General features: G+C 37.4%; 1 long non-coding RNA gene across 1 annotated transcript; it reads left to right on the top strand.

Moving 5' to 3' along the window:
- Positions 1-8,333: 8,333 nt before the first annotated feature.
- Positions 8,334-14,226, top strand: LOC121068554. The gene is made up of 3 exons (XR_005818954.1): positions 8,334-8,422; positions 13,193-13,234; positions 13,623-14,226. It is a non-coding gene; the product is annotated as an uncharacterized LOC121068554 (long non-coding RNA).
- Positions 14,227-18,840: the final 4,614 nt, after the last annotated feature.

The following is an 18,840-nucleotide window of genomic DNA, read 5'->3' on the forward strand; positions in this document are numbered from 1 at the left end:
TTCAGTCTGTGTAGAGTCATGTCTGTGCTGGCAAAATGGTGATACTCATAAACTACAAGAACTTAGGGATGAAAAGAAGAAGATAAACCTTATAGTTATATGGAAATCACTAGTTCTGAAAACACAGTATATCACTGTTGATTTTGTATTTTTTTTTTTGACAAAATAATGTAATTTAGTTGTTTCTCAAGTTTTCCTTTTTTTTTTTTTTTTTTCCCTACTCCTGTGTGGGTCTGCCCATTTTTATGAAATTGTATTCACATTTGGATACAGTATTTGGCCATGTGGAGAGTTTCATGATCAGACCAAAATCAAGGGTCAAAAGAAATGAAAAAGCCACTAACCTGGTAAGATTACATCTTCCTTTAGGAAACCTGATCACCACAGCCCCACAAAAACTAATGCCCCAGATTCTCCCCTGGAAGGCATGGACAGTTAGGTACATTACTCATCAGGAAAATTATTGGAACCTACTATCACTGGCAGTGAGAAAGCTGCCCAAATGAGCAGGAGGAATAATCCTGCTTTAGTAAATATCAGCTTCAAATGCAATAACTACCGTTTATTTGGGATAATTATTTTTCTTCTCTGAATATAAAGATGCTGCAGCCAGAAGCTGAATCTTGGTTATATGTTGAAGCTTTTTTTTTTTTTTTTTTTTTTTTTTTTTTTTTTCTGAATAGTCTTGGTAAGTGCTAGCATATTTAGTTTAAAATATGCAACGAGACATTCCTGCCTTCACCTGACATAGAGAAAATATTCCATCCGTTCAGAGAGTTTACTTTCATTCAGGTATATTTTCCACTAAATATTCAACCTACATGGCCTTCTACAAGCTTCATCCCAATTACTTTGATCAGAATTGTCATCATTGCAAGTTTAAATACTCAATTCCAAGTCAAATTTTAAAACAAAAATGAAAATATGAAATACAACTGAATCTGAAAACGAGGTACTTTAAATGTATTTACTTTTTTTTTTTTTTTTTTTAATTGGATCTTAGGTGTTCAACATTAACATCAGGTTATGATTTTTACAAGTTTTTACCCTATGTTTTTTACCGTGGTAGCTTGTCATAATGTATGTTGAAGAGTTTTACCTTCCTTTACTCCTGAATAATGCTTTTTATAGTGAGAAATCTTCTTAAAATGTATTGTAATAATGTTGATTATCACTTTATACTTAGTATACACAACCACAGGTGTGACAGTAATGTCACAGTGGTCACAGAGCACCTGACATGTCTCACCGTCCGTCTTGCTGATGTTTTATATCACATCAGTAGCCTGCAGACGAACTCTTTAGGCACAGTAGCAAGTTCACTGTGATCACTGTTACACAGATAAAAATAGACATGGGTTGAACTGTTTGTAAGATCTGATCTACTGAGTGCTCTGGGGGATTATGCACATATAGTCAAGTCTGTAAGTGGTTTACTTGAAGGTATTCTACATAACATCAACATTCATTACAGACATTGACTTTCTGTATCACTGGATGAACATCATTGAAGCTATGCACTGCTTGCCAAGTGATCTCGTAAGTGAGGAAGAGCAGCTTAGGTCTATTTTACAGTTAGGGTAACTTACCAGAATTTTTGTTATTTGTAGGTCTGTGAAAACACAGCTTCATCAAAAAAACTTTACGTTAAATAGAGACCAGTGAGTTTCTTGAAGATTATATAGTGTCTGGTTATATATATACATATTTTTTTAATCATAGATGCATGATAAAAGTGGTCACACAAAATGTGGATGATAGCTTACATAGGTTATGTGGGTAGAACACTGAATTTGGAGTCAAGAGAGTCACAGTGCCTTCAAGGATTTGCTGCTGATCTGTTGCTGCCTGATCTAGTCCAGTCTCTTCACCTCATCTTCCTTATATTTTTCCCTCTTACCAGTCTTACTTTTCAGTTGAGTAACACATAAAGCCTACACAAAGGCCATCTCAACTCAGTTAGTACCTTTGCTGAAGTGACGTTAAGAACAGTTCACTTGCTTCTTCTCTAGCTTGTTAATTAGTATATGTATATATATATTTGTCAGTATTTTTTTCATGCATGTTTGCAATGTTGAGCTTATCTGCAATGATTTAAGAGAAGAAAAGTTATGTGAACAGCTTGCTGTCTGGATATGCAGTGTGATATCTGGATCAAGTTACCAGTATAACAACATTCTCTTCATAATGCAAGACTGCAGAAGAGCTGTATTGGATGACTAAAGATGTTGATACATTTGCCTTTTTTTTTTTTTTTTTAAAGTAATTTCAAAGATATGATGGCTTGACAGGAAAAAGAAAACATACAGATAGTATTATAGCTAGAATTACAGTTAGTAAGCTTAAACAATGAAAATTGTTACTAAGTTATTTGAAAATATTCAAAAGTGGAATAGAAATATTCAAAAAAATTAGAAAATATTCATAAGAATATATTCTATTCACAGCATAGAAATATTCAAAAGTGGAATAGAAAAAAAAAAGTAGTCTTATTGTTGAAGGAAGAACAGATGAGAAAAGCAATTAAAAGTTGCAAATCTGAAGAAAAAATTACTGAGAGATAAACAAGAGTTTTCTTTTAGGATTTTTTAAGTGATTAGAGGAAAAACAGCTGTTACAAAATCCAGCACACCCATTAGAATATTTAGTCAGAAGTAATGAGTATCCAAGAAGTTACAACAACTTTCTAAAATATTGGCCTATGACACAGTGCAGGCTATGGTTTAAAAGCTGTTGTCCAGAACAATGATGGGGAGATGCTAATGAGAGGCAGTGCAGTAGATTCAGGATGTCAAAATCACATCCTTAAACCACTTCTTTATCCTATCTGCGTGTGCAGACAGTGTTATCAAACATAAAAGACAGTTTACACCAAGTTGTGCAATAGACACAATGGAATAGAAAGCAGTGCAGGCTCAGGGGCTATTCTGTTATAAAACTGTCCAACCGCTAGCACATACAAGAGAACCATGGTGAAAAAAATAAACTTGAACAGATAGTAGCCTTTTGAATCTATAACAGCAGCTTCACCATCACTTTGTAGAAAATGAATTCATCTTTAGTAGTATGGATTCAAACGTATTGTGAAGTGTGTTAGAACAAAGCAAACAAGGCTATTGTGTGTTTTGCTTTGGCTCCTGAGTTGCAGTAATATATATTATGTACTTGTTTATTTCTCCCCACTTTCACTGTGAAACTGACTTTCATGATGCAAACTGGTTTACAAGGGACACATTTTGGTGAGCTGTTTTCAGTTAAATTAAATTGAAGCTGTCTCTGTAACCTGAGTCCTGTTTGCTGCTCCTTTCCCGAAACACTTGAAGTTGTCATTAGGAAAAATCAGGTTGTTTCTTCTGCCATATTGCAGTAATACAGCTCTAGCAGCCTGCTTGCAGGAATAAAAAATAATAGTAATAATAAAAAAAGCAACAATAGTGTATAGAAAAAGAAGCAAGGGATAAATATATACTTTAAAAATACATTTTGGTCAAAAAGAAGTCTCAACGAAAAACTGAAATCATGTAATTCCACCTCCTGTCTAGTCATGTTGCATTACAAACATTGCAAATGTAGAAGAGCCACTCAAAAAATGTTTCTCACACATTAGCCTCATGAAAAAGCTATGGGAATGTCAAATCTCCAGAACTGGAGCTGTGAATCACAGCCTGTAATAGATCAGAAAGTAAAAATTATGGAAAGCACTTTTGCTTGAGATTTGCTGTGAAGATGGTCATGCTTGGAGGCTATTTCTTTAAAGAGACTTAAAGTTTCTATTTTCTCAAGGATAGTTTGTTCCTGTCCCTCAGTTTTGTTATTCTGACATTCTGATTCATCTCAATTGTCTTTCATTTACCCAGCAGAGAGAAGAGTTAGGGCAGGCTTTCTAAATTATGTGTCAGAGAAAGGGAGCTGAAGAGTGTCAGAACTGGAAATAGAGTTTTTAACTCATTTCAGGTTCAACTGCCAAAACACAGGACCAGATTTAGAGCTATGTTTAAATTTCCTTAGTGCTAGATGAGGACCAGGCCAGTGAGCAACTGGCAAAGTACAACCCCAGTTTAGTTAGGGAAACAGAAATTAATACTGTACCGAATGCCTCCAGGGAGTTGTTTTCAAGAGGCTGTCCCAGTGAGAACTTGCATACCCCGCTGTAGCCCTTTATTGGCGGCAAATAAGGAAAATGATCTGTCCCAGTAGTAGTTCTAATATCTGATCCACACCAGAATCTTGTCAGGATGCCAGAGTCCAGCACCCTCACACTCTTCAGGCATATCAGATTTTCTGTAACTAGAAACTTAATGGAAGTTTCTAGTTTCTTCCATGAAGTTTCTTCCATTCCCCTGTCTTCTGTTATCTTTTGGGAGGAGAAAGGTAGCTACTGCTCTGCACAGGAGGTCCTGGGGAGGAGGTGTGTAGGGTGGGAGCAATTGGACTCTGTGAGCAGGACTATTCAGCAGAGAAGGGAAGCAGCAATAACATCTGAGTTCAAACTCACTCAAGAGAAAAGGAAGCTGCATAAACTGAGGTGTAGCAGGCAAGGTGCAGTCCTGTTTGGCAGGCAGCAATTAATTGGACAGCAGACCATACAGGAATCACTACTGCTGAGCAAGGTCTTGAGGGGTTATGGTGCTGGTAGCATGCAGCAAGGCCATAGCAGGAGCAGGAGTAGAGTGGAGTCTGAGCAAGTTATTTTTAATTTAGCCAAACATTCATTTTTAATTTAGCTGTTGTGACCTGGAATGCAGACCAGCCTTGAAAACCAAACTGTGCAGATAAGCAGGAGACAGCTCCCCCTAGGAGTGGGATAGGAATTAAAGAAAGAAAAAAGGCTGTGAAATCTATAGAATGAAAATTAAAAAAAAAAAAAAAAAGTGAGATAACTAATTTTCAAGCTGTGGGCTAGAGAAGAGAATATAAAAATTTCCTATTAACTGCACTTGGGATTTGTTGAACACTTTTTGAATTATTATTTGTGTTTTATACTTTCTGCTTCTGGTAGAGTTATGTCATTAATTATTAGTTCATTAAAGTAATTTTTGCTTCTGTGATGGACTGTCAGTGCTTTGGCAAGCCAGGCAGGCTGTTTCCAACTCCTGCTCTTTGTCAGAATGTTTAGGGAGAGACAGTTTCTCTTAAACTCTGTGTATTTCACACCCTCTTACATCATCAGGACACTTGCTTTTCTGTCTGTCTCATTCTGCAGATACAATCCACCTGGTGTGCAGTGAGTGGAAAAATATTTTACAATGATTCTTTGATGTTTGTGGACAGTTCAAAGTTACTCCCATTTTGAATATGAATGAATGGAGAAGAGAGGGAGGGCAGTGTCATGGGTCTGAAAAGATTCATCAGTGAGGCTACTCTTCCCATCTCCCATAGTTCCCTCACAGGCAGAATGCATGTTGGCTTTTTGCTGATGTTGAACATTTTTTGAAAAAATTGTCACTAAGTGTCATTGTTGGATGCTGGATACAGAAAGGTGCTAACTGGGGTACAGTCAAAGACACCCATGAGTAAGAAGTGTTTGGTCTTAATCTTGTGTCCATTAATTTATTTGGTTTGGGATTCAATAACTGTGAGCAGAAATAATATTGCAACACTCCATGATTAATTGCAAGTACATTTGAGATAACCATCATCTTTACGTGAGATGATTTTCCTTACTCTTTGCACATTAAAGGTCTTGTAAAGACCTTGTTTTCATCCTCTTTGTGGGATCCCATCCCACCTGGCAATTCTAGCCTGTGTATCTCAGGAAAACAACTGAGCCAAAAATTTGTGAAGATGTCCAGAGCTCTGTGCTGCCTTCTCATGTATCTGCAGACAATCTTTTGCATGATAATCAGGAGGAAGGATGCTCAAGTGAATCACTGCACATCTCAAATCCAAGCACAGTAGAGCAAACTGGGGTTACCAGCTATGGTTTTCCTGGTAGAAGACCCATCATGAAAGACTAAGTATGACATATACAAAAAGACTGTATTATGAAACTTGTTAAACCAGTAGTTGAAATTTGAATAGAAAACTGGGAGAAAGCACTGGGTATTCCTTAGCCAGATACACTGGATACACCAAGGATGGAAATTTACCAGATTGCTGTGTATTGAGAGATAAAGAACGAAATTATTACAATGCTTTATTTATTTATTTATTTATTGACAAATGTATTTAGTCCTAAATCCAAGCCACTGAATATAGGTTGTGAACTATAAGAAATTCACTCTTGTTTGAAGGACTGGAAAATTTTTATCAAGCAGTGTGTCTGGTATTGGGGAAGATGTTTATCTGAGATGTAGATGAAAGGTAATGTGATTCTTCTGAGAAAGAAGGCTTAACTTTTGCATTAGTGTTTGCTTTCATTCATTTTAAATTTCTTTTACTTCTTCTTGATTTCTACTCTAGTATTAATTGTGAAAATAATTCTTTCCTCTACAGGATATGCTGTACCAATATCATACCAATGCTGTTGGTATAATGGAAACATGATCTGGAAAGACTTAAAATGTGGGACATGCCACTCACCATTTCTATGAACAAGTTAGTGGTCTCTAGAGAGAATAAATGTGAAAAAAGTAGCTACTTCCACATATTTCTCATAGATGCCAGATGGCCAGCTTGTGGTGAGCAATTAATTTGAGTCAGTGACACTATGAGCTAGGTCTAGGTGGGATTTAATACCCTTGTTCCTATGGGGGAAAATGATCTGAGACCCCACCTTTTTCTCTGTGTGCCAGCGTCTAGTAGAGGAGGTGCTATGACTGGAAACTGATATACTTTGGTAACCTCATTAAAAACAAACAAACAAACAGAAAAAAACAATAATTTTGAACAGTGACTTACAGAAAATCTGTGAGGGCATGTCCACAGGACCGAGAAACCTTTGTGCTAAGAAAAACCTGGAATGGTTTCTGTTACCTACTGCAAACCATGGCTGTGCTGTCTCCAGACCCCAGCTGGTTATGTTCAAATGGTGTGAGTGTCCCCGCACTTAGCCAAAACCATGGTTTATTTACCTCAGAAATTATGCAAGTGACTCTCATTATTTTATTTCCTAGCTGTGCTTGGCCTCCTTTGTGATTTGCATCTGTTCTGTACAAAGTCAGGGTGGGATCCAGCTGCTCCGCAGCCGAGCTGTCAAATGGCTGGCAGCACAAAACCCCTGGGCCATGCTGGTAAAGAAAATTTCTGGCCATCATGACCCCTCCTGGATAAATTCTCCCCCATTATTCTGGCAGGCGCTGGGTATGCGTGTTTCAGTAAGTTTAAGATCTTTAAACATTTATTTGGCTCTTTGCTTTCCTGTTAGAAAATGGGGAGACAGTCTGTTTCTAATATCTGCCAGGATCTCTTGAGCTTGTGAGGTTACCTTTCCCTGAATTATTAAACATCGTCTTTACAGAGAAGGATAAAGAAGAGGTCGAGCGCCATAAGACTGTACCAGAAACTCTGGTCAAACAACTTTGTGTGTTCAAGCTACAGGGCTGTCCCAAGGTCATATTTTCAAAGTGGCTCTGAGGAGTTACATTTTTACTCTTAAATCCCATTTAAAATTAACATCCTTTTTAAACATCCCTCTCTGCTTGTTATTTTGGGAACCACGGTGTTACCCAGTGGGACAGGGAGATGTCTCCTTTCTGCAGGAAGGCCGGGGCCAGTCAGGGACTAACAGTACTTAGTAGTTCATCAGTAGTGTCAAATTACTGAAACATTGATCTCCTTGACCCCACTAATTAAAAAGTGCTCTAAACTGTGATTTTGAATCTTTGGTCATTCTGTTAATGTCAAATACTTCTTCAGTAATCACACAGCTATATAGGAGGTGGTGGAATTCAAATATAAGGTTCAAAGGTTCCTGTGAAGTAAACAAAATAGTTTGCCTGGTGCAGATGTGATCAAAGATTAAAACATACCACAGTACACGCAGAATGATTGTGTTCTGTATTTATGACTGGGTTAGTCTTGGCAAATTGTAAATAATACACTGCTGAGAGCAAACAATAATGGCAAAATACTGGGGATCTGGTTTATCAGTATGCTCTGGCTGTTTGGTTCTCCATCAGAGTTTACAGCTGGTTCATGCTGTTGGAGTAATGGAAAGCTGCCAGAAGTTTACAAGGGAATGTGGGTCAGTATGTGCTTTGACTTTTAAAAATTATTATTAATTTTAAAGAAAAAATACAAAAATCTTTGTCTAAGATCACAAAGCTGACACCAGCCTCTATAGCCAATTTGACATGCCAGACTGACTTTTCATAGGCTTTTCTAGTTATTTAAAATGAAGCTACTCTTGAACATAATTGCTGTAACAAATGTCCATCCACAGGCCATGCCTGGGGCTGTCATTCACCTTCTCTACAAGCAGCCAGAGGCAAATGAAGCATGACTTACTGCCAGAAAGCAAGCAGTTTGATCTCTGGAATTGGTAAGTTTGTTTTGGGATGAAGTCTCTGCTGTCATCCTGCCCTTTCTGTGCTATGTGGGGGAGTTCCCCTGACATGGGAGAATTCACGTTTTACATGGTAGTGGTGTGCCAGTCCCTGAAATTTTGATTTACTGAAAGGTATGATAGTTGTGAAGGGTCACAGTGAAGCCCCACACCTTGTTTTTGACTTGTGGAGCTCCTACTGAAACTTGTACAAGAGGGAAATGGGAGCGGCCACTCTGCTGCTCCTGTGGTGGGGGATGAGGCTCTGCACTTCAGCCTCCAGAGACTCCACAGCAGGTGTGGTTAAGGCATGACATGGAGAACCCAATGACTTTTGTTGTTAAAAAACAAACACCACTGAAGTTTTTATAGGTGAATATTGACTAGTTTCAAAGGGGTTAGTAGCTTTGAAAACACTGATCTCTAGGACACGCTGAGGCAAAGGTGGCACTTTGGTCATAGCTCTGGTCTCCTGCAACCCATATGCATGCTCTAAAGACAATGAGTTCCCTTATTTGTGATTATATACAGATGACTATATAAATCAAAACCCGTGGCAATATTATCATTTATGTTACTGCCATAGCTGTTCAATATAAGCTTTCTTTCAGAAACCACTTTTGCCTCATATGCCAATGGAGTTGCTTTCTGTTTCCTCTCATACTTGCTCCAATTCAAAGGACTTAGCTTGCATACATACTGTGTTTTGGTTGCTTTGACCTAACTCATTTTGTCTAAAACAAATAATGAAGTGATTGCCTCAGAAAGTCTGGTCAGCAGATGGAACTGAGAAGTGTCTTCCAGCTGAGGTCAGTTGTGAGCATTAATCTCTTTAACTGGCACATGTGCCAGAAAAATATATGTGTACACTGGCTCGGCAAGACTTCTGGGGAATTCACTGTCATCTGGTCATCTGCACTGTGCCAGCTGTTGGCCTCTGCTTGGGATTCAAAGCCTTACACTAACAGAACTAAAGGCTGTGTGTGGTTCCAATCATCCAGAAAAAGTCTGTCTGTGATTATTTCTTACTTTGTTGCCCCTTCTATATTAAGTTACCTCTATACAGACAAAAGCCAAAGAGAACATTGCCAAATCGTACTGAAAAAATGCAATAACTGGAGCAGTTGGTAAATATGTTAGAACCAAGTAGAGCAAGAGAACCCAGAACAGTTGCAAAGTAAATTCTTGGAATAGGAATTTTAGTTTAACCAGACCAGGAGTGTCATCTCAAATAACAGATATATATTTAAGAGATTTTAGGATTTTCATTTTGTTTGTTCAATTCTAGTTAGTAGGATCCTATTGTAGGAAAACTATGTGTTTATGAGTCTTACTTTACACTTTACACTTCCAAAGTTCATAAACCCAGTTTTATAGTGTACACAGCACCATCCTGGTGAGATAAGATCTACCATGGACATTTAAGAGGTGATCACATTATAAATCAGATTCTGTAAAACTGACTAACTGAGAAAATCCAGTTCTCTCTCTTGTAGTTGACACTAGGATAACAAGGATCTTGATATAGGTTGATATTTTTATGGCCAAGCAGACCAGAATGTTAAATCCTTTGCTTTATTTTTTTATTTTGTACTCACTCATTAGTGAAAATCAGCAGTACGTGCTTGCAGCCCAGAAGACCAAATACATCCTGGGCTGCATCAAAAGAGGAGTGGCCAGCAGGTGGAGGGAGACCTGCTCTGCCCTTGTGAGGCCCCACTGGGAGTACTGCATCCAGGTCTGGGGCCCCCACCACAAGAAGATTGTTGACCTGTTAGAATAGGTCCAGAGGAAGGCTACTAAGATGATCAGAGGGCTGGAGCACCTCTTTTATGAAGAAAGGCTGAGAGAACTGTGGCTATTCAGCCTAAAGAAGAGAAGGCTCTGGAATGACCTCATTGTGGCTTTTCAGTATTTAAAGGGGGTTTATAAAAAAGATGTAGACCTTTTTCTCAATCAAGGGTCTCAAAATGAGACCTTTTTCTCAATCAGATTGTTACAGGACAAGGAGGAATGGTTTTAAGCTAAAAGTGGGGAGATTTAGATTAGCAGTTAGGAGGAAATTCTTCACTCAGAGGCTGGTGATGCACTAGGTTGCCAGGAGAAGTTGTGGATGCCCCTTCCCTGGAGGTGTTTAAGAGCAGGTTGGATGAGGCCCTGGCAACGTGATCTAGAGAGTGACATCCCTGCCTATGGCATGGAAGTTGCAACTAGATGGTCTTTAAGGTCCCTTCCAACCTGAGCTATTCTATGGTTTTATGATTCTACGAAAATGAAGAGTGAGATATGACTTAGCTAGGCTTCAGCTCTGACCAGTGCTGAGACAAATTCCAGACATGAAAGAATGGCCTTATGTTTAGAAATCATTACAAGCTGATAAGCGCTCTCTCTGAGAGAGCTGGAATAAAACAGTTCTTTGGAAAACAAACAAAACCATTAGAAATTGCTTTCAGAGGTTCTATGGGGAGGCTGCTTGTGTAACTGCCATTTATGTAAATGTTTTTGTTTGAATGAGTGTCTTGACCACAGCAAACAGGCTACGAAAGGCAGCTGATCTTGTTTCCAGCTGTGTGTTGATCAGTGACTTATTAATTAGGTTTGTAAAATCTAAAATTAGGACTTATTTTTAACTAAATGGAATGGAGTTATTACTGGCATTACTACATAATGTATGCAAATGAGTGTTCCCTTTTGCTGTACACAAGTCATGAGGTTTTTTGTTCATATTTTATAATTCATTTTTATAGTACCAATGTATGCAGAAATTCATGCCTAAGAGGGATCCATTTATTTATTTATTTTCCCATAGTGAAGATGGAGGCAGAGAAGTTGGATTTTATACCAAGCCTTGGTGAAAATGAGTTGAGAGTTTGTTTATCCTTTGATGCATTTCAGAGAAACATCAACAGGAGCGTTTTACTTTGGAAGAGCACCTTATCAGAGCTCCTGAAAAGCAAGTGTTGCAGTTCTCAAGGGAGACAATTAAATGGGGGGCATTAATTTCCTGCAGAAACAGAAAACACTTGATGTGCTGCAACAGTGAAGGTTGCTGAAAAATTCCTGCCTATTTCCTGCTTCATGTTTTTCCCCATTAGTTCCCTCATGTAGTTTAAATAAATAAATAAATAAATAAAACTCATTTTGTTAGAAGCAATTGAGCTGGGAGAGCTAGAAATTCAGTTGTGTTGGCAGACCAGAGGTGGCAAAGCGGGCTGGCTGGCAGGTGACCAGTTGACTTCTGAGCCATCAGTGTATTAATTTTTTTTTTCCTGGGATCAGGAGAGAACGCTCTAATAATATAATATATTTCTTTAGCCTTCTCTCTTCTCATTCACTTATTCTACATTCTTTAATGTGTTACTACTTGTCCAGGGGCTCTTTGTAACTTATTTCATAACAGGAAAAGCAAATCTCTCCATAATGCTGGTTGTATTTACCTTCCTGACACTACAAACCAAATCTCTATCATAATCACAGTGAGTCCCAGAAGTGTTAAGTTCTCCTGTTGCATTACGTTAGGGTATGAGGAATATAGAAAACAGATTATTTTTGTACAAGAATGATATGACCTGTAGAAGATACAGAATCTGAACTAAGACTTTCATGACCCAGCTTCTAGTAATATTTTCCTTCTAGCAGGGCTCAGAGGATACTGCCAAGGAAGGTCTGTGAGAGATGTGCCTATGTGTAAATTTTGCCACAGTAGATGTTCATCTCATTTCTTGGTGTATTACCTCTCTGGGTAGAGGCAAAGACTCAGACTTTATACACCAGAAGAATCTGGAGATGGAAGGACAGATATGGGACTCTAAGCTATCGGGTTGAGTTGTCAGTCAGATCACTTTTCCTGGTTGATACTTTCTATCAATCTATCATTCTAGTTCACAGTGTAGCACTAATACCTTTCTAACATTTTTAATAATTAACCTACAAAATTCATCTACAGGCAGAAAATCACGCAAGTATGTATTTGAGATAAGTTCTTGGCTTCTGTGAAACTGCATTTTAACAGAAAGAAACTCTGTAGAATGGTCAGATACTGTTGTTCTGAAGCCAGTGCTGGTTGTTGAAAATAGAATCATAGAATCATTTAGGTTGGAAAAGACCTTCAAGATCATTAAGTCCAACTGTCAGCCCAACCTACTAATTCCCATCACTAAAAACATGTATCTTAGTGCCATGTCTACATATCTCTCAAATACCTCCAGGGATGGAGACCCCACCACTTTCCTGGGCGGCCCGTTAGAATTCTTCACCACCCTGTCCATGAAGAAATTATGTATAATAACAAACTCACTTTCATCTGTATGACATGGCGATTTTCAAGTAGAGTTAACATAGTAAAAATATTTCCACTATTACTAGATTACAATTAATTCTGTTCATTCACCTTTAAATTATGTTTGGGTTTGTTTCTCATGAACTTTCAGCTCTTGCAGTTTTCTGAGAGTATATTTCCAGACAATGGATTTCAAAACACATTTCTGTAATTTGTCTCAAAGTGCCCACGTATTCCTCTCCTTGTGCACCCAGGCAGCACCACACTTGCATGCCCTGATCAGAGGCATCCTGGTGGGGATGGAGGTTGGAGGGAGAAGAGGAGGCTGTGGGTAGGCTTTGCAATCTCTTAATCTTGGAAGCTTGGTGAAGTTGCACAATATCTAGAACAAAATATATTTGATGCTATCACATCATGAGTGGAGAAAAGAGCTAAACTGAGGAGTATGTTGATGGCGCATTAAATCTCACTTCTTGTTTTACTTGCAGGGATTCAGTTTGCTGTCTCTGTAAGCACATTTCTGCTATTTGGTAAGAAACAAAAATCAAAATAGCTGATTTTTTCAAACAAAAAGTATGCTAGAGATACTTAATATACATTTTCATTCATCCTCTGTTTTTCACCTTTGCTTTGATGAGCAGACTGAACATTAAAGATGACAATGGCCAACACCATTTCCCTGAAAACCAATATCACAAACCCTATTACAATCATGTGAATTCAGGGTCAGGATATTCATTTCTATTATGTCCAAAAGGGGGGCTTTCATTTAAATGATTCAAATGGTAAGATTCAAAGTATTTAGTTCTTCTAGTATGGCTGAAATATACGTTCTTATCAAATGTTATAAGTTGCCAGTAAAAATCTTGTTAGATATTCATACTTAAATTTAAATATGCTTCCATCTTCTTTTCACAGATTTTTGTCACCTTCCTCTGAAACTCCTGCTGAAATAATTTTTTAGTTATGCAGACAGACAGAATGAAAGCATATGATATACTGAAAAGCTTATCGTCTGTATAAATACTTCTATTTTATATAAACATATGTGTAAAAGAGAAAGCCTGGCAATTCTTTCATTAGCTCAAATGGTGTCATTTTTTCCTTAGGAAGTGGTTGACACCCATTCACCCACTGAATATCTCAGATCTTGGGTGCCAGATGAGAGCTGTTCTAGTCAGTGAGTGCTTTGGAGTGAACCTGACTCAAGAAATTCTTCTGCCAAAGGCAAGCCAGGCTGTTGGAAATGTTTGTTAGTCCTGGAGCTGGTCCTGGAGATGATTTCACTGACAGCCAAGTTGAAAGTGGATTGAAACCAAAAGGAGCTTATGATTAGCCCAGAAAATGATATTAGGCTACAGGTGGAAGTAGGAGGAGAAGAAATTTTTTTGCATTAATCTTATTCTTAAACCTGTGCAGGTCTAACCTGTAAGTTGTCTTTTGGCAAGCAGCTACACCTGTCCTGAATCACCTGGTCCATTTCTATGAATTGTAGAAACATTCAGGATATACAACTGAAGCATGTAACTAGTAATTTTAGAGAATGGTGGAAATAATGGGTTTAGGATATTTTAAAGCAAAGCTTTACACCTTTTTTTTTTTTTTTTAAAAAAAAAAAAGGCCATCAGAGTTCATATTTGTTATCCTCCTCTACTATTTGTCTTTCACTTAATTGCATAAATACTGCCACTTGTCTGAGGGACAGAAAGCATCCACACCACAGCATGATTCATATAATCACATCTGTATAATAGAATGTAATCCCAAGTTAGCTTAGCGTTGTGATAATATCTAGTGTCAGCAAGGCATAGATTCATTTATTTTTTATTTTTTATCATCTTTTCTTTTTTTGAGATTCTTTTAAATAAATGTATCTAAGTCACCTGGAATTGGAGTTCACTGATTTTTTTTTAGCTCAATGCATTTTTTTTTTCTTTGTACTTAGTACATTTATTCATCTTTCTTACTTCCTATTAAATACTTCAATTTCTTAGCAAATGATGTATTATGTGAATAACTGAAGCTGAAGTAAAATATATTTTTCATTTCTGTAACAGTAGTACCGAAGGATAATTCATCGTTGATACCATAAATAAGGGGAGATTGTTATTGTTTTATGTCAAAGTAATGTTGAAGTTGTTTTCTCATAGCTGTGTTCTTCATAGTCATATCTATCTCATTTTTCTGTCTTACCATCCAATTTCTATGTAGTGGTTGTAATTAAAAGAGAAACATAATGTCCTCTGTTGCACCCTGTCACACTGCTCTTCAGCTCTTATTGGGAAGAAACTGAAATAGAAAAATATTAAAGCATAGTAACATGTTTATTCTCCAGGCAGTTTGGTGGGGACTCTTCTTTCTTTCTGGCTTCTATTTTACAGTAAGTTCAAGAAAACTTCTGTTGTGTTCTCATTTCTAATTGCAAGTCCTTCCTTTCCCTACATTCTCTCAGCTTTGACTAGAAAACACCTCCAAAGTGTTTTACAAATGCTCACAAAGGAAAGCAATATTTAGAAAGCCTTTAATAAATTTATCCTGTTTTTATTCAATCATACATCCCCATTGGTACGGTTGATCTGTGCTAGGGCTGTTACCAGGGGACCAGGCTCAGCTGCAGAATCTGGAATGGAAGTTAAAGGAGAAGGGGGATTGGACCTGTTTATTCTTTTTGAATATCTTGGTGTCCTTGCTGCTATGAAGTTAGTGTGGTTTTCCTCAGGAAGAGCATGAAAGGTATCTGGAATTTGTTGCTTTTATGAAGTAATATATGATTTATTTTATTTTATTTTATTTTATTGTGAGAAAAAATCTTTAACTTAATCATTTCTATCCTTGGATCACAGTAACAGATGGTGAGGAAAAAGTAATATCGCAGTTCTAGCGTGCCAAGCTCAGGTTGATCTTGGCTCTGCTCAGATTGCCTTTCCTCAAAAACAGCTTAGAAGTGGCAATAGGGGAAAGAAATCATGCATATGTATATGTTAAAACATTTTTATGTCACAACTACTAGGGATCACTTGGGAAGTGCATGCAGATTGCTGGTATACAAAAAGACTTACTATATGCATAGGCAATGACACCAAAACACATAAAAACATGTGCTCCTACATATACCTTTTAACTTTACTCAAGGCTTCCCAAAGAGAGGTCTAAGCTCCTTCTAAAGAACACCTTTGATTCTTTCTACAGGAAGGTATTCAGTTGCCAGTAGAGCAAAGTTTCTTTCAGCCATGGGGCTGTAAAACCTCTTGATCTCCTATGTCTCATGGACACTCACTTCACGTATTCAAGTTGAATTGCTTTGCTTGAAATAGAAGGGAGAGACAGAAGGGCTACATAGTCAAGGAGAAGGGGTGAAGAGATGTTCTTTGTGTGAGTCTGAATGCTGCTCACTAGTTCACAATAAAACTCACAATAAAGACTATGAGGAAGATAACACAAAATGAAAAAGAAAGAATACTGCAGAGGACCTTATGATGTTTTTCTTACAAATTCTCTTACAGACTAAGTAATTATAAAAAAGCCAAGCTCTTGTGGCAGGCAACAATTTTTGGTGTTTATTCCAGGCCCAACACTGGCTCAGCAAGAGCTCTGGAAGTTTTTATGTGTCTGTACTCCCCTATCCCAGAGGCATGCTATCATGCTCAGCAAGAATATTCGAATAATCTAAACCAGACCTGGAACACCACAGAGCCCCTGAATCTGCTTCTGGGTCATTTTCTGATTAAAACAGAAATATAGCTGTTCATGGACAGAGTTCAGTGGTTCTAAGGCTGAAGAGGAATAAATCTGCACCAGTACAGTGTAGTTCACCTTTGACACATGGAGCTTTTTCACCTTGATTTCCATTTTTAGGTGTAAACTGTAAGCTCATAAATTACAGATGTTAAATTAGGTTAGTCAAAATATGCAAGAGAGAAAGAGGGCAAAGGAAGCCAATCTTTTCTTTTAGATTTTTTTTTCCATGCATTTATTATTATTATTTCAAAGGTACAGTAACATATTCTTAATGCCTTACCAAAAGGGATAGAGAAACTTATATATTTTGGAGGTATGATATATATTTAGGCGGAACAAAAAAGAATCTTGTTTTACTGCTATTCAACATATTTTTGATGCTGAGCTCCCCTGCTGTATCCCACAGGGAGACTTTTCAAATGAATTCTCTCAGATTTCCCTATAATCAAGAGAACAGCATGATATTTGTTTCATGCTAATCATTTCTTTGGCTTGCTCATGAATTTAATTTATTTGCAGGAAGTAACATGGCCTTTAAGCCTTTTCGAATACAGTCAATGTGCAGAAAAGACTAGTTTTGTGGCAAGAAAAAAATCTGTAAATATTTTGATGAAAGTATGCGGTGAGGAAGGTATTTTTTATGTTTAAAATAATTGTAAACTATTACTATCCCTTATATTTCTTTTGAGCTGGACTTTATATGTATGGAGTTCTAAAAAATTGTGCACTGTTTCAGTACATTTGAAGCTACAGGAAGAAGAAAATTGCTGTAGGGTGTATAGCAATCTTGTATAAATTGTTATCAGTATGGAACAGTCTTTTACTATTACAATAACTATTCTGCAGTCAAAGGTGTTTTGTGTTTTTTTTTTAACTTGGGGTTGATACCTATTTAAATCAAAGTGGGATATGTTCCTTTATGCTTATTCCTTTGCATCATGTTTGAGTAGTTTTCTGGAACAAAATAAGCTCCTCCAAGCTGGGTAAAAGCATTGCTGCTTAGAATAATTGTGATGCTGAATTTTGCATACAGAGTTAATTTACAAAAATAAAAGAAACTAACTTCATATCTGTGCCTCCAGTCCCATTTACAGATAGACTCTAAAGGTCTCAGACAGTCCCAGTGGTTGCTCATTTACCCACACAGTTCACACTTACCTGTGTATGTTAGGTAGTGTTAAAATCATATGGCTGGGTTTGGGTTCTTGATGTGGCTTTTTTTCCTCTCCTGGAGTATTTTGTACAGTGTTGCTATGAAGACGACACAGCCATGGGTGCTGCCGTGAGTACTGCTAATGACTGCTGCATGCCAGGGCAGTGGAGGTTGGACTCTGAATCTGTGTCGCAAGCAGCAACTGGTGCTCCACAGGGCTTGTCACATAGCAGTCCAAATTTAGTGGCACAGACAACACTGGTAGATTATAGTGTTTGGATTTGCATGAGAAATAGCTTATCTTCTGTCCATTATCAGTAGGGTTTCTCCTAATTCATAGAAGAATGCAGTAAGGTTAAGTGTTGCAACAATGCACCAGTGAGGCAGAAGTACAACCAGAGATGCTAAAGCTGACCTTGCAAAAAAAAAAAAAAAAAAAAAAAAAGGAGGTTCTCCCCAAATGTCTTCTTAGCCCCTTAAAAAGAGGGAAAATACCGTGCCATTTGTAGTTCTTGTTCATCTACTCATTTTCACAACTTGCTTACCTTAGTCTTTTTACATGTTTCTGTTCCACTATCATCATGATGTCTACCATCATCTTGAAAGTAAGGTAATACATTTAAAAAAAAAATATTTTTTTAATTATTTTGCACTGGGCTATGTAAAGATGACTGGACTGTTTCTAATTCCCTGTGAAGCACAGAATAATAATTCACTGAACTAAATTTATGATACCCACGATGAAACACAACTGCTCTGCTTTGGTTGCTTTCTGAGAAAGAAACTATTGAGCATTTAGAGGGTCCTTTAAGGCTTTAAAAGTTTTAGTTTCAACTTTGGAGTGTAGCTCCAATCTTTCAGAAGAAACTGAATTTGTGAAATTCTGCTATGTGAGATGAGACTTTCAGAAAGCAGCAAGTAAGTAATGAGGATGGAATTGAAATAGATTATAAAACTTTAATTGTGGCAGCTGACCAGCTACTTAAGTAAAATGTTGATATTAAATTATAAACACAAGCTTCACAGACTAGCCATTATATTTAGTGTGTCTGCCGTCTACGATGTCTGGCCTACTGTGAAGCAGCATTATGACAACATATTGTTTTGAAAGAAAAATTTCTTTTAAGTAAGTATCAAAGTGGCTAAAGATGTATGTCACTCCTTTTTGTTTCAATCTTTTCAGATTGGACAGACACCATTTCAAATCACAGCAGCTGTCCTAGCAGATAGAATTGAATATTTTGA

The sequence above is a fragment of the Cygnus olor genome, chromosome 3 (genome assembly GCF_009769625.2).
Source record: "Cygnus olor isolate bCygOlo1 chromosome 3, bCygOlo1.pri.v2, whole genome shotgun sequence".
NCBI classification, from domain to species: domain Eukaryota; kingdom Metazoa; phylum Chordata; class Aves; order Anseriformes; family Anatidae; genus Cygnus; species Cygnus olor.